Source organism: Macaca nemestrina, chromosome 1 (assembly GCF_043159975.1).
Source record: "Macaca nemestrina isolate mMacNem1 chromosome 1, mMacNem.hap1, whole genome shotgun sequence".
Lineage (NCBI taxonomy): Eukaryota > Metazoa > Chordata > Mammalia > Primates > Cercopithecidae > Macaca > Macaca nemestrina.
Window position 1 is genome coordinate 149610669 of NC_092125.1, and position 14758 is coordinate 149625426.

At 38.6% G+C, this 14758-nt stretch overlaps 1 protein-coding gene across 2 annotated transcripts in view; it reads left to right on the top strand.

The window, feature by feature from the left end:
- Window positions 1–2287: 2287 nt before the first annotated feature.
- The window catches only part of LOC105482740 (tubulin tyrosine ligase like 7), a 101552-nt gene continuing 89081 nt past the window's right edge, over window positions 2288–14758 (top strand). Inside the window, exon 1 of one of the 2 annotated variants that reach the window (XM_071090505.1) lies at window positions 2288–2349. The gene's annotated coding sequence lies outside the window, so the exon portion shown is untranslated. The remainder of the gene's footprint in view (window positions 2350–14758) is intronic. The other variant, XM_011743002.3, reaches the window with a different exon arrangement.

Below are 14758 nucleotides of genomic sequence, written 5' to 3' on the forward strand. Positions count from 1 at the left end.
GTATTCATCTCTGAACCAATTCAATGGTCAAGAGGATGGGATCCCATGATTGTTTAGTCCTAGGTCATGTATGCATCCTTGGGGCTGGGATTGGCATCAGCTCCACCCAAAGCATATGCTTTGAGAATGAGGAAGTAGTGATTCACTAGAGGAAATTCAGATCGTGGTTACAAGAAAATAGGTAAAAGCAGTCTATGACAAAAATGATAAATGTCCAAAGTCACTGTGCCATTGACTTGGTGTTTAGGCTATGTATGTTTTTTAGAAAACAAAATAATAATTTTTATTAGAGTAGCGTTGTCCATTAGGAGATGAATTTAGCTGTTGGTAACAGAAATTTCAAATAACATTGGCTTAAACAAGATGGAGGTTTACTTTCTCTGGAGATAGGTGGTCCAGGACTGATGGAGCATAACCAATGTCACATTGGATTGCTGCAACTCCTGCCATCACATTTGCATTCCAGGTTGAAAGGAAGAGAAGCAAATGAATGTCCACTGATTGTCTACTTCCCTTTAGAGGTGTTTTACTGGGAAGTCCTGCTCAACAACTTCCACTTCCACTTCATTGGCCAGGTCATGTATACTTGTAAGGAAGTCTGTGAAATGTAGTTTTTAGTTAGGCACAATGCTACCCCTAATAATAACAATGGAATAGGTGTTTTATTAGTAAGGAAGAACTAGTGAATGGCTGTTAGGTAAGGAGCTAGTTGTGTTCATTACTTGTTAAATTATTAACTAATGTGGATGCCATAGGAGGTTTATTTAAGAATTCAATGAATTTTATATGTTTAAGATTTAAGACACAAAAGTAGATGGAAATATAAATAGTAAACTAATACAAACCATAAAATAAGCAATAAGCTGTGCATTGAATAAGTATCAAAGTAAGAGGTCCAAGGAAAAGTTAAAGATGATTCTGATGTATCTATCTCTTTGATGTTTGGCTATGTAGTGATACCCTTTACCAAGATATGGAACATAAGAGGAATATCAGGTTTTCAGGGGAAGTTAAAGAGTTAAGTTTTGGACACTAAAAACTATAAATGCTGGCATCAAATGACATTCGGGTGATGTCAGTTGTTCACCAACTAAGCAGCTGCACATTTTGATATCTATTGTGCATTTTTTGGCAAAGAATGAACTGGCTGTTTTAGAAATTCTCTGCTTCCCCTAGTCCCTCTCTTTTAAACCTTGTGATCAAAGTTACTGAAATATCAGGAGACAAGTCTAACGGACCCTAAGTTTCAACTCCACAGCTCAGAACAAGAGAAGTCTTTGTGTAGTCAGGCACAGGTTGGGTGTTTTGAGGATATGAAGTTCAACTCTATTTGGTTTGGTATAGTTCTTTGCAGGGTCAGGAAATGGGAGAGGTAAATGGATTGACAAAAGTGAATGAGATATGCAAAAGTTAACTGATTACATCACATATTATTCATAGGGAGCAAGTAAGACTTTTTTTTAAGGCTACTGGAGAACTATTTAAAACTGAAATATTATGTTGTAGGAGAAATATACCCAAAGGGGCTTTTGACCCTACTTAAGTGCTTGATGAATACATTATGAAATAACCTTGTCTTCTGTTACTTTAATAACCGAGTTATAGCTGTTATTTGCTTTGAACTTTATTCATTTCACCATTTATTGAGTGAGCTTTTCTGCTTTTTCATTATCCTAGGTACTGGAAATACAAATATTAATAAGAGAAAATGCCTTGAAGGTATGCTGTGTTATCATTACCCATTTATCAGTCCCTGCTTTTTCATGTCACAATAGGCTAAATTCCAAAGACGAGACAGGCCTCAGAGTTTAGTAGACATTTTGTGTGGTTGCTCTAATTACACATACTATACATTTACCTTTTTCCGTATGGCTTTTCCCAACTTTGCATAATTCTTGGACCATGGCTTAATTTTTATGGTATTAAATTTAATTTAGAGGGATTTGAAAACTGTGACAAATTTGTCTGATTTCTAACTGTGTTAGAAATTAGCACAGTTTAAATTTTATTATTTTAAATTCAAAAAATCTTCTAGAGAACTGTATTTCCCTGATATGGTAGCTCAGCGGTTTAACTCCTATGTTCCAGGCTCTGTGAATACAGCCAATTTGAAAAATAAGTATTAAGTACATTAGTGGGAGCTACTGTCACTCAAGGTCAAGATTAATTGTTACTAGAATGAATAAATAATTCTTGTGTTTATTCTTATGTAAATATCATATTTGGCTCCTATCAGGTTTTTAGAAGTGGTTGATCAAATGGTTCTTTCAGTTCTAGAACATGACAGATCCAGCTTTGGGTAATCGACCCAGCCAGAGAAAGGGAGACAAAAGTTACTATGTTCAAGGAGTAAGTAGCTTCTCTAAATACTCTTTCAACTTGTACACACAATGAGTGATGGCAATGTTTTATTGTTATGGGAGTTGTTTGGGTGATGTCATTTGTATACCAGTCATGCAGCTGTGCATTTTGAAACCTATTGTCCTTTCTTGGCAGAAAGGACAGAAATAGGAGCAGTTATGCTTTGGAAGGGACTTTTGTGTTTAATTTAAACCATTTTACCTATAAAAGTAGAGGATTCCCTTATGTCTTATCTCCACTAATTCTATTGTCTTATTTTCTGTTTATTTTCATCCACCCTTATTGCAAATACAAAGCTGAAATAATCTCACCCCTCGAATTGGCTCTTCTGTCTGCAAACCTTCTCTTGATGAATTGTGCCATCTTCTACCCAACTCTTTAAGCTACATCTGCAAAATCATCCAGGATTACATTTTCCTTATCAGTCACCAAGTCCTGCTGCTATTCTGCTAATAGTGCAATAGCAGTGTTCTTTCTCCTTATGTCTGTTGCTTTTATCTGTGATCAAGCTCTTATCATCTCTCTCTTGGACTTTTGTAACATCCTCTTAAGACTCTCGGTCTCCACTAGTGCCCCCACAATAACTGCCAGTGTAATCTATCAAAAATAAATCTGGATTATGTTACTCCTCTTAGAGTCCTTCAGTTACTTCACATTGCTTATGAGTCAGGATCAGACCTAAGTTTCAGCAGTATGATTTATATCACAATACTTAAAAAGAGACACACAGTGATTCAAGCTAGAGTATTGTGGTTATTTCATTTCTACCTCTTATTTCAAACGCTTAAACCATGATAATTGCGTATTTATTCTTTATGTTAAGAATTACATTCTTTGCATAAGAACACAGGTGCTCACTCTCCGTAGAACTGCCTATTGCATCCTCCTTCCTCTCAAGAGGTATCAGACTTGGTGTTTATCCTTCCTATGTATTTCTTTACATGCTTATTTCATAATTATTTCATAATTTATAAGAAATATATATTATTTTGTATAATTTTAAACTTTATGTAAATGATAGACTTATGTGTTCATCAGCTGTTTTAAATCTTCATTTGTGATTCAGCATGTATCTCTGATGTATAGTATTTTTATTGTATGAGTATATTGCAATGTCTTCACTCCCTTGTTGATGTTGATTTGCATTCCTCCTTTCCCTTCCCTCTACAATTTTTTGACTCTCCATAGAGGGTGTATTATTAATCTTTGTGGTTGTTGTTAATCCTCATAAGTTTAATTATTTTGGTGGGTTGCGTTTCTACAAAATGAGTGTGTTGGTTAGTGAGCATTGGTAGCTGGTTTGGGTCGAACAAGGTGTGTAAACTGTCTTTCTAGATTAGCAAACTTCATCTCACTTACCAGGGCTGCTGGCAGTAGCAAGTGAGATCATTTGTAGCAGATTTCTTCTTTTCTAGATGCTCTCCAAAGCAGATTATGAAAAAAAAGTGAGAGTCCTGCTGGACAAATGCTTTCTCCTCCAGTCATTACTTGGTCAGGTGATTTCTAAGTCACCCACACTGCTCTGCTTCAAAAGACCAATAGGAGGGAATAGACTCCAGCTGCGGTGTTCTCCCACTTTCTAGGATCTGCCCTGGTCACCAGCTGTTGGCCTTCTAGTGCAGTGATTTTCAGAGCTTTAGCCTGCATCAGATTCACTTGGAGGGCTTGTTAATTGATAGGCCTCACCTCTAGATTTCTGATTCAGAAGTTCTGGGGTTGGGCCTGAGAATATACATTTCTAAGAAGTTTGCAGATGATATTGATGCTCAAGTTCAGCATTTCCCAACCTATTTTATTTTTTGACTCATGGAACCCTTTAGACATTAATATATAATTTCACAATCACCTACATGATTTTTTCAATCATGTTATAATTTTCTAATTTTTACATGTTTTAAGGAAGGGCTTTAAGTTAAAAAAATTGTATCTGCATAATGATAAACATTGTGGTCATCCAGAGCCTTGCTACTCAAAGTGTGGTCTGTAGACCAGCATACCTAGGAGCTTGTCGGAAATGCAGACTTTCAGGCTCTACCTCAGACCTAACAAGTCAGAAGCTGAACTTTAATAGTAGTCCCAGGTGTGCACATTACAATTTAAGAGGCACTAATCTAGACCTGACATTAAATCCAGTCTGAATAATATTCAAAACAAATAAGCATTTTAATTTTTGATGTTTAAAAAGTGGCATGTTTCATTCACTTTTATTCTCTTTCATGTAAGAAAAAGCATGATTTTTGACAATAAAAATATATCAAATTTGGTTTGGGAGCCAAGTGCTGAAATTTAATGAAATTAATGATAATACAAAAATGGACAAAACTTTATTCATGACCTGATATTTGGAAATACTATTTTTCGCATCATGTAAAAATCAAATGCCTTATTTTTATAAATTTTAGGAAGTAATAGATTTCTGACTGTTAATTGTAATGACCTCTCTGCAAATAATGTTAATGTGTGTGGAGAGTGTTTACCTCAAAGTAAAAGCTTACTTGGATATATTTTTTTTTGTTACATTTGTTATTTTTCTATTTTTTTGAATAGTAGAAATATCTTTCATCAGATAATTACAATTTAGGGATCTAGAGAAGATTATCTTGAGACATATTGGCAAAATTGTTACTTTAACATTTTCTTATAATTTATTTTTCAATATCATTGTTCATTATACCTCTTTTCTTTAAACAATTACCCAGGAGGATAATAATCTATCTTTTAGGGTTTTGAAGGTCAGAGTTTTTTTTTTTTGTTTTTTTTTTTTTTGTTTTTTTTTTTATGTGTTGTACCTGCTTGATACTTTTCTTTTTTTTTTTTTTTTTTAAATTTATTTATTATTATTATACTTTAAGTTGTAGGGTACATGTGCATAACGTGCAGGTTTGTTACATATGTATACTTGTGCCATGGTGGTGTGCTGCACCCATCAACTCGTCATTTACATCAGGTATAACTCCCAATGCAATCCCTCCCCCCTCCCCCCTCCCCATGATAGGCCCCTGTGTGTGATGTTCCCCTTCCTGAGTCCAAGTGATCTCATTGTTCACTTCCCACCTATGAGTGAGAACATGCAGTGTTTGGTTTTCTGTTCTTGTGATAGTTTGCTAAGAATGATGGTTTCCAGCTGCATCCATGTCCCTACAAAGGACACAAACTCATCCTTTTTGATGGCTGCATAGTATTCCATGGTGTATATGTGCCACATTTTCTTAATCCAATCTGTCACTGATGGACATTTGGGTTGATTCCAAGTCTTTGCTATTGTGAATAGTGCTGCAATAAACATACGTGTGCATGTGTCTTTATAGCAGCATAATTTATAATCCTTTGGGTATATACCCAGTAATGGGATGGCTGGGTCATATGGTACATCTAGTTCTAGATCCTTGAGGAATCGCCATACTGTTTTCCATAATGGTTGAACTAGTTTACAATCCCACCAACAGTGTAAAAGTGTTCCTATTTCTCCACATCCTCTCCAGCACCTGTTGTTTCCTGACTTTTTAATGATCGCCATTCTAACTGGTGTGAGATGGTATCTCATTGTGGTTTTGATTTGCATTTCTCTGATGGCCAGTGATGATGAGCATTTTTTCATGTGTCTGTTGGCTGTATGAATGTCTTCTTTTGAGAAATGTCTGTTCATATCCTTTGCCCACTTTTTGATGGGGTTGTTTGTTTTTTTCTTGTAAATTTGTTTGAGTTCTTTGTAGGTTCTGGATATTAGCCTTTTGTCAGATGAGTAGATTGCAAAAATTTTCTCCCATTCTGTAGGTTGCCTGTTCACTCTGATGGTAGTTTCTTTTGCTGTGCAGAAGCTCTTTAGTTTAATGAGATCCCATTTGTCAATTTTGGCTTTTGCTGCCGTTGCTTTTGGTGTTTTAGACATGAAGTCTTTGCCCATGCCTATGTCCTGAATGGTACTACCTAGGTTTTCCTCTAGGATTTTTATGGTATTAGGTCTAACGTTTAAGTCTCTAATCCATCTTGAATTAATTTTCGTATAAGGAGTAAGGAAGGGATCCAGTTTCAGCTTTCTACTTATGGCTAGCCAATTTTCCCAGCACCATTTATTAAATAGGGAATCCTTTCCCCATTTCTTGTTTCTCTCAGGTTTGTCAAAGATCAGATGGCTGTAGATGTGTGGTATTATTTCTGAGGACTCTGTTCTGTTCCATTGGTCTATATCTCTGTTTTGGTACCAGTACCATGCTGTTTTGGTTACTGTAGCCTTGTAGTATAGTTTGAAGTCAGGTAGCGTGATGCCTCCAGCTTTGTTCTTTTGACTTAGGATTGTCTTGGAGATGCGGGCTCTTTTTTGGTTCCATATGAACTTTAAAGCAGTTTTTTCCAATTCTGTGAAGAAACTCATTGGTAGCTTGATGGGGATGGCATTGAATCTATAAATTACCTTGGGCAGTATGGCCATTTTCACGATATTGATTCTTCCTATCCATGAGCATGGTATGTTCTTCCATTTGTTTGTGTCCTCTTTTATTTCACTGAGCAGTGGTTTGTAGTTCTCCTTGAAGAGGTCCTTTACATCCCTTGTAAGTTGGATTCCTAGGTATTTGATTCTCTTTGAAGCAATTGTGAATGGAAGTTCATTCCTGATTTGGCTCTCTGTTTGTCTGTTACTGGTGTATAAGAATGCTTGTGATTTTTGCACATTAATTTTGTATCCTGAGACTTTGCTGAAGTTGCTTATCAGCTTAAGGAGATTTTGGGCTGAGACAATGGGGTTTTCTAAATATACAATCATGTCATCTGCAAACAGGGACAGTTTGACTTCTTCTTTTCCTAACTGAATACCCTTGATTTCTTTCTCTTGCCTAATTGCCCTAGCCAGAACTTCCAACACTATGTTGAATAGGAGTGGTGAGAGAGGGCATCCCTGTCTTGTGCCAGTTTTCAAAGGGAATTTTTCCAGTTTTTGCCCATTCAGTATGATATTGGCTGTGGGTTTGTCATAAATAGCTCTTATTATTTTGAGGTACGTTCCATCAATACCGAATTTATTGAGCGTTTTTAGCATGAAGGGCTGTTGAATTTTGTCAAAAGCCTTTTCTGCATCTATTGAGATAATCATGTGGTTCTTGTCTTTGGTTCTGTTTATATGCTGGATTATGTTTATTGATTTGCGAATGTTGAACCAGCCTTGCATCCCAGGGATGAAGCCCACTTGATCATGGTGGATAAGCTTTTTGATGTGTTGCTGAATCCGGTTTGCCAGTATTTTATTGAGGATTTTTGCATCGATGTTCATCAGGGATATTGGTCTAAAATTCTCTTTTTTTGTTGTGTCTCTGCCAGGCTTTGGTATCAGGATGATGTTGGCCTCATAAAATGAGTTAGGGAGGATTCCCTCTTTTTCTATTGATTGGAATAGTTTCAGAAGGAATGGTACCAACTCCTCCTTGTACCTCTGGTAGAATTCAGCTGTGAATCCATCTGGTCCTGGACTTTTTTTCGTTGGTAGGCTATTAATTATTGCCTCAATTTCAGAGCCTGCTATTGGTCTATTCAGGGATTCAACTTCTTCCTGGTTTAGTCTTGGAAGAGTGTAAGTATCCAGGAAATTATCCATTTCTTCTAGATTTTCCAGATTATTTGAGTAGAGGTGTTTATAGTATTCTCTGATGGTAGTTTGTATTTCTGTGGGGTCGGTGGTGATATCCCCTTTATCATTTTTAATTGCGTCGATTTGATTCTTCTCTCTTTTCTTCTTTATTAGTCTTGCTAGTGGTCTGTCAATTTTGTTGATCTTTTCAAAAAACCAACTCCTGGATTCATTGATTTTTTGGAGAGTTTTTTGTGTCTCTATCTCCTTCAGTTCTGCTCTGATCTTAGTTATTTCTAGCCTTCTGCTAGCTTTCGAATGTGTTTGCTCTTGCTTCTCTAGTTCTTTTAATTGCGATGTTAGAGTGTCAATTTTAGATCTTTCCTGCTTTCTCTTGTGGGCATTTAGTGCTATAAATTTCCCTCTACACACTGCTTTAAATGTGTCCCAGAGATTCTGGTATGTTGTATCTTTGTTCTCATTGGTTTCAAAGAACATCTTTATTTCTGCCTTCATTTCGTTATGTACCCAGTAGTCATTCAGGAGCAGGTTGTTCAGTTTCCATGTAGTTGAGCGGTTTTGATTGAGTTTCTTAGTCCTGAGTTCTAGTTTGATTGCACTGTGGTCTGAGAGACAGTTTGTTATAATTTCTGTTCTTGTACATTTGCTGAGGAGTGCTTTACTTCCAATTACGTGGGCGATCTTGGAGTAAGTACGATGTGGTGCTGAGAAGAATGTATATTCTGTTGATTTGGGGTGGAGAGTTCTATAGATGTCTATTAGGTCTGCTTGCTGCAGAGATGAGTTCAATTCCTGGATATCCTTGTTAACTTTCTGTCTCGTTGATCTGTCTAATGTTGACAGTGGAGTGTTGAAGTCTCCCATTATTATTGTATGGGAGTCTAAGTCTCTTTGTAAGTCTCTAAGGACTTGCTTTATGAATCTGGGTGCTCCTGTATTGGGTGCATATATATTTAGGATAGTTAGCTCTTCTTGTTGAATTGATCCCTTTACCATTATGTAATGGCCTTCTTTGTCTCTTTTGATCTTTGATGGTTTAAAGTCTGTTTTATCAGAGACTAGTATTGCAACCCCCGCTTTTTTTTGTTCTCCATTTGCTTGGTAAATCTTCCTCCATCCCTTTATTTTGAGCCTATGTATGTCTCTGCGTGTGAGATGGGTCTCCTGAATACAGCAGACTGATGGGTCTTGACTCTTTATCCGGTTTGCCAGTCTGTGTCTTTTAATTGGAGCATTTAGTCCATTTACATTTAAGGTTAAGATTGTTATGTGTGAACTTGATCCTGCCATTGTGATATTAGCTGGTTATTTTGCTCGTTAGTTGATGCAGTTTCTTCCTAGCCTCGATGGTCTTTACATTTTGGCATGTTTTTGCAATGGCTGGTACCGGTTGTTCCTTTCCATGTTTAGTGCTTCCTTCAGGGTCTCTTGTAAGGCAGGCCTAGTGGTGACAAAATCTCTAAGCATTTGCTTATCTGTAAAGGATTTTATTTCTCCTTCACTTATGAAACTTAGTTTGGCTGGATATGAAATTCTGGGTTTAAAATTCTTTTCTTTAAGAATGTTGAATATTGGCCCCCACTCTCTTCTGGCTTGGAGAGTTTCTGCCGAGAGATCTGCTGTTAGTCTGATGGGCTTCCCTTTATGGGTAACCCGACCTTTCTCTCTGGCTGCCCTTAAGATTTTTTCCTTCATTTCAACTTTGGTGATTCTGGCAATATGTGTCTTGGAGTTGCTCTTCTCGAGGAGTATCTTTGTGGCGTTCTCTGTATTTCCTGGATTTGAATGTTGGCCTGCCCTACTAGGTTGGGGAAGTTCTCCTGTATGATATCCTGAAGAGTGTTTTCTAACTTGGTTCCATTTTCCCCCTCACTTTCAGGCACCCCAATCAGACGTAGATTTGGTCTTTTTACATAATCCCATACTTCTTGCAGGCTTTGTTCATTTCTTTTTCTTCTTTTTTCTTTTGGTTTCTCTTCTCGCTTCATTTCATTCATTTGATCCTCAATCGCAGATACTCTTTCTTCCAGTTGATCGAGTCGGTTACTGAAGCTTGTGCATTTGTCACGTATTTCTTGTGTCATGGTTTTCATCTCTTTCATTTCGTTTATGACCTTCTCTGCATTAATTACTCTAGCCATCAATTCTTCCACTTTTTTTTCAAGATTTTTAGTTTCTTTGCGCTGCGTACATAATTCCTCCTTGAGCTGTGAGAAATTTGATGGACTGAAGCCTTCTTCTCTCATCTCGTCAAAGTCATTCTCCGTCCAGCTTTGATCCGTTGCTGGCGATGAGCTGCGCTCCTTTGCCGGGGGAGATGCGCTCTTATTTTTTGAATTTCCAGCTTTTCTGCCCTGCTTTTTCCCCATCTTTGTGGTTTTATCTGCCTCTGGTCTTTGATGATGGTGATGTACTGATGGGGTTTTGGTGTAGGTGTCCTTCCTGTTTGATAGTTTTCCTTCTAACAGTCAGGACCCTCAGCTGTAGGTCTGTTGGAGATTGCTTGAGGTCCACTCCAGATCCTGTTTGCCTGGGTATCAGCAGCAGAGGCTGCAGAAGATAGAATATTTCTGAACAGCGAGTGTACCTGTCTGATTCTTGCTTTGGAAGCTTCCTCTCAGGGGTGTACTCCACCCTGTGAGGTGTGGGATGTCAGACTGCCCCTAGTGGGGGATGTCTCCCAGTTAGGCTACTCAGGGGTCAGGGACCCACTTGAGCAGGGAGTCTGTCCCTTCTCAGATCTCAACCTCCGTGTTGGGAGATCCACTGCTCTCTTCAAAGCTGTCAGACAGAGTCGTTTGCGTCTGCAGAGGTTTCGGCTGTGTTTGTTATTGCCCTGTCCCCAGAGGTGGAGTCTACAGAGACAGGCAGGTTTCCTTGAGCTGCTGTGAGCTCCACCCAGTTCGAGCTTCCCAGCAGCTTTGTTTACCTACTTAAGCCTCAGCAATGGCGGGCGCCCCTCCCCCAGCCTCACTGCTGCCTTGCCGGTAGATCACAGACTGCTGTGCTAGCAATGAGGGAGGCTCCGTGGGTGTGGGACCCTCCCGGCCAGGTGTGGGATATGATCTCCTGGTGTGCCTGTTTGCTTAAAGCGCAGTATTGGGGTGGGAGTTACCCGATTTTCCAGGTGTTGTGTGTCTCAGTTCCCCTGGCTAGGAAAAGGGATTCCCTTCCCCCTTGCGCTTCCCAGGTGAGGCAATGCCTCGCCCTGCTTCAGCTCTCGCTGGTCGGGCTGCAGCAGCTGACCAGCACCGATCGTCCGGCACTCCCCAGTGAGATGAACCCAGTACCTCAGTTGAAAATGCAGAAATCACTGGTCTTCTGTGTCACTCGCGCTGGGAGTTGGAGACTGGAGCTGTTCCTATTCGGCCATCTGGCTCCGCCCCCCGGTCAGAGTTTTATATGTAAAAATCTCAAAAAGTACCTGGCACATAGGATGTTTTACATAAATGATGATATCAACCCCATCCGTTTCTTCCTCTTTGTCGTCTTCTTCCTCTGCCTCATTATCATTGTTACAATCCATAGCAAGCTCAGGATAGAGTTTAATTATCTGCTGTGTGAAGCCAGGGGTAGACTGGACTCAATGTCTTGTCTGCTCAGGCTGCTGTAATAAAGTATAATAGACTAGGTGGCTTAAACAAGAGGTATTTACTTCTCGCAGTTCTGGAGCTAGGAAGTCTAAGATAAAAAAGGTTCAAGACAATTAGGTTCCTGGTGAGGGCTATCTTCCTGGATTTCAGAGGACTGCCTTCTCACTATGTCTTTGGGCTCCAGCTTTTAATGTAGATCCAATCAAACAAAATCAAGCATCTTTGCGAAATCTTCAATATCTTATATTTAAAGGCTGAATTTTGAAGGTAGCACAAAAAATGGGAAGGAATATGGGTTTTCTTCCCATACTTCTTCTGATAGGTAGAAGACACAAACCACTTCAGCCTATTAGATGTGTGACTTTGTGCAAGTTTCTTAACCTTGGAGCCTACATTTTCCCATATATAAAATGGGAATAAAAGGTACTGGGTATTAGTTGGGTGGACTAAATAAAGTTATGTGAAAGTAGATACTGATTTGTACTGGTTCTTTTCTCCTTCCTCTTGTCACCACAAAACTTCTCTTATTATGTTTTTATTTAATATTATTTTATGTATTTTAAACTTAACCCTAATTTTGGATCCTCTTGACTTTTTGTTTGTTTTAGTCATCTTTGGGTGAGCTAAAAATTAATGTACAAAGAACTCATATATTATATTTACTGGGGTATGGATTGTGGGGTTGCTGGAGAAGGTCTGAGTTTCTTTTGTGTTTCCTTCTTTTACATAAAGGAAGTTTTGTCTTCATCTTTTGCCATAAAATATATCAGCAATGTTATCTTCATTGGTTGCCATTTTAGACTTTAGGGGTGGAAAGAATAAATCTACTTTTGCAGCCTAAGAATTTGTATCTGCTAAGTGGCAAATTAAAGGATAGGACTTTGATTTGACTCCTTGTTCAGTGCTCTTTCTACCATATTATACTTTCATTTAAATGAAATAGAAGTATTTTCACCTAAATGGAAAACGCAGTTTGATGATTTTGGTTATCAACATGATAATGTTGATACAGAATTTTATCAAATATATTTTACTTTTTTAACAGGTAATACATACACAGAGTACTAAAGGTGTATATACAAGTAAGTCTCCCTTAGCCCCACCCCTAGCCATAGCAGGCCACAACTGCTCAGTGGATGTGTTCCATATATTCCTCTGTTGGTTTGCTCAAGTGGCAGTGTAATATGTCAACTTTTACATACTTTGCTTTTTCCGCTTATAAATGTGGGTTAGGGCCGGGCACAGTGGCTCATGCCTGTAATCCCAGCACTTTGGGAGGCCGAGGCGGGTGGATCACCTGAGGTCAGGAGTTCGAGACCAGCCTGATCAACATGGAGAAACCCCGTCTCTACTAAAAATACAAAACAATTAGCCAGACGTGGTGGTGTATGCCTGTAATCCCAGCTACTTGGGAGGTTGAGGCAGGAAAATCACTTGAACCTGGGAGGCGGAGGTTGCAGTGAGCCGAGACTGCGCCATTACACTCCAGCCTGGGCAATAAAAGTGAAACTTCGTGTCAAAAAAAAAAAAAAGTGAACTAGACGCGGTGGCTCATGCCTGTAATCTCAGCACTTTGGGAGGCTGAGGTGAAAGAATAACGTGAGGCTAGGAGTTTGAGACCAGCCTGGTCAACATAGTGAGACCCCATCTCTAAAATAATAATAATAATAAATAATAATAATAATAATAATAAAAGCCAGTTGTGGTGGTGTACACCTGTAGTCCCAGCTACTTGGGAGGTTGAAGCAGGAGGATTGTGGAGCCCAAGAGTTCAAGATTACAATGAGCTATGATTGTCTCTGAAAAACTATAAATGAATAAAACAAAATACATAAATAACATTTTTTAAAAGTGAAAAGTAATATATTGTAAATTATATGTATTTGCTTCTCAGAGCTCCATGACTATTTCTTTTTTCTCTCAGCTCTCATGAATTGATTGATTGATTTTTTTTTAAGACAGAGTCTTGCTCTGCTGCCCAGGCTGTAGTGCAGTGGCAAGAACACAACTCCCTGCAGCCTTGATCTCCCTATAGCTCAAGCTATCGTTCCTTCTTAGCCACCCAGGTATCTGGGACTACAGGCAGGCACCACCACGCCTGACTAATTTTTAAATTTTTGTAGAGATGTTGCTCAGGCTGGTCTCAAACTCCTGGTCTCAAGTGATCCTCCTGCCTCGGCCTCCCAAAGTATTGGGATTATTTATAGGCATGAGCCATGGTGCCTGGCTAATTAACTAATTTATTAACTCACTGTCTTAGCCCGTGTGTGCTGCTATGACAAAACGCCACAAATTGGATAACTTATAAACAATAGAAATTTATTTCTCAAATTTCTGAATGCTGGAAAGTCCAGATCAAGGTGGTGGCAGGTTCATTGACAGTGTGGGCTGCTGTTTCTGCTTCCAAGATGGTACTTTGTTGCTGCACCTTCTGAAGGAGATGGATGCTGTGTTCTCATGGTAGAAGGGATGGAAAAGTTTGATGCTGTGTGAAGCCTTGATTATAAAGTCCATCCCATTCATGAGGAAGTAGCCCTCAGGACCCAATCACCTTCTAAAGGTCCTACTTCATCACACTGTTTCATTGGGGACTATGTTTCAACATGAATTTTGGGGGACACAAATATTCAAACCATAGCATGCATTAACAAGTGCTTATTGAACACTATGAGTCACTATTCTAGGACATGGGAACGGAGGAGTGAACAAGATGGAAGAAAACCATCTTTTTGGCAGGTGATTGTGATAGGGGTAAAAATAAGGTCTCTGATAGCCCAGAGGAGGGAGAAATGAGTTTCTTCAGATATAATCAGAGAAAGCTTTCAGGAAAAAGTGGTATTTTATGTGGAGTTTAAGTGTGGTAGAAGCTTAACGGAAGAATAGGGAAGAAATGATACTCTAGCACAAATGTACTGGAGTTATTTTGGTTTTGTTTCACTTTTGTCTATCTGTTGGTGCTTGGCAGTTCTATGTTCAGTGTTAACATTTGCTTGAAATTTTGGAAAATTGATTCCTTTTGTAAATAAATTGTTTCTTTAAATTAAAAATCATTTTGTGCTCGCCTTCGATTTTTTTTCTCAGTTTGTTTTTTTGAACTAGCTAGGAAAACAGGATTTTTCTAGGTAATTTTTACCTATTTGGTCTTTTAAAAAAAGTTATGAGTTTTCTTTTACTTTTGTTCTTATAATTTCTTGTGTTGTTATAATTAGCTATTATTTGTTTC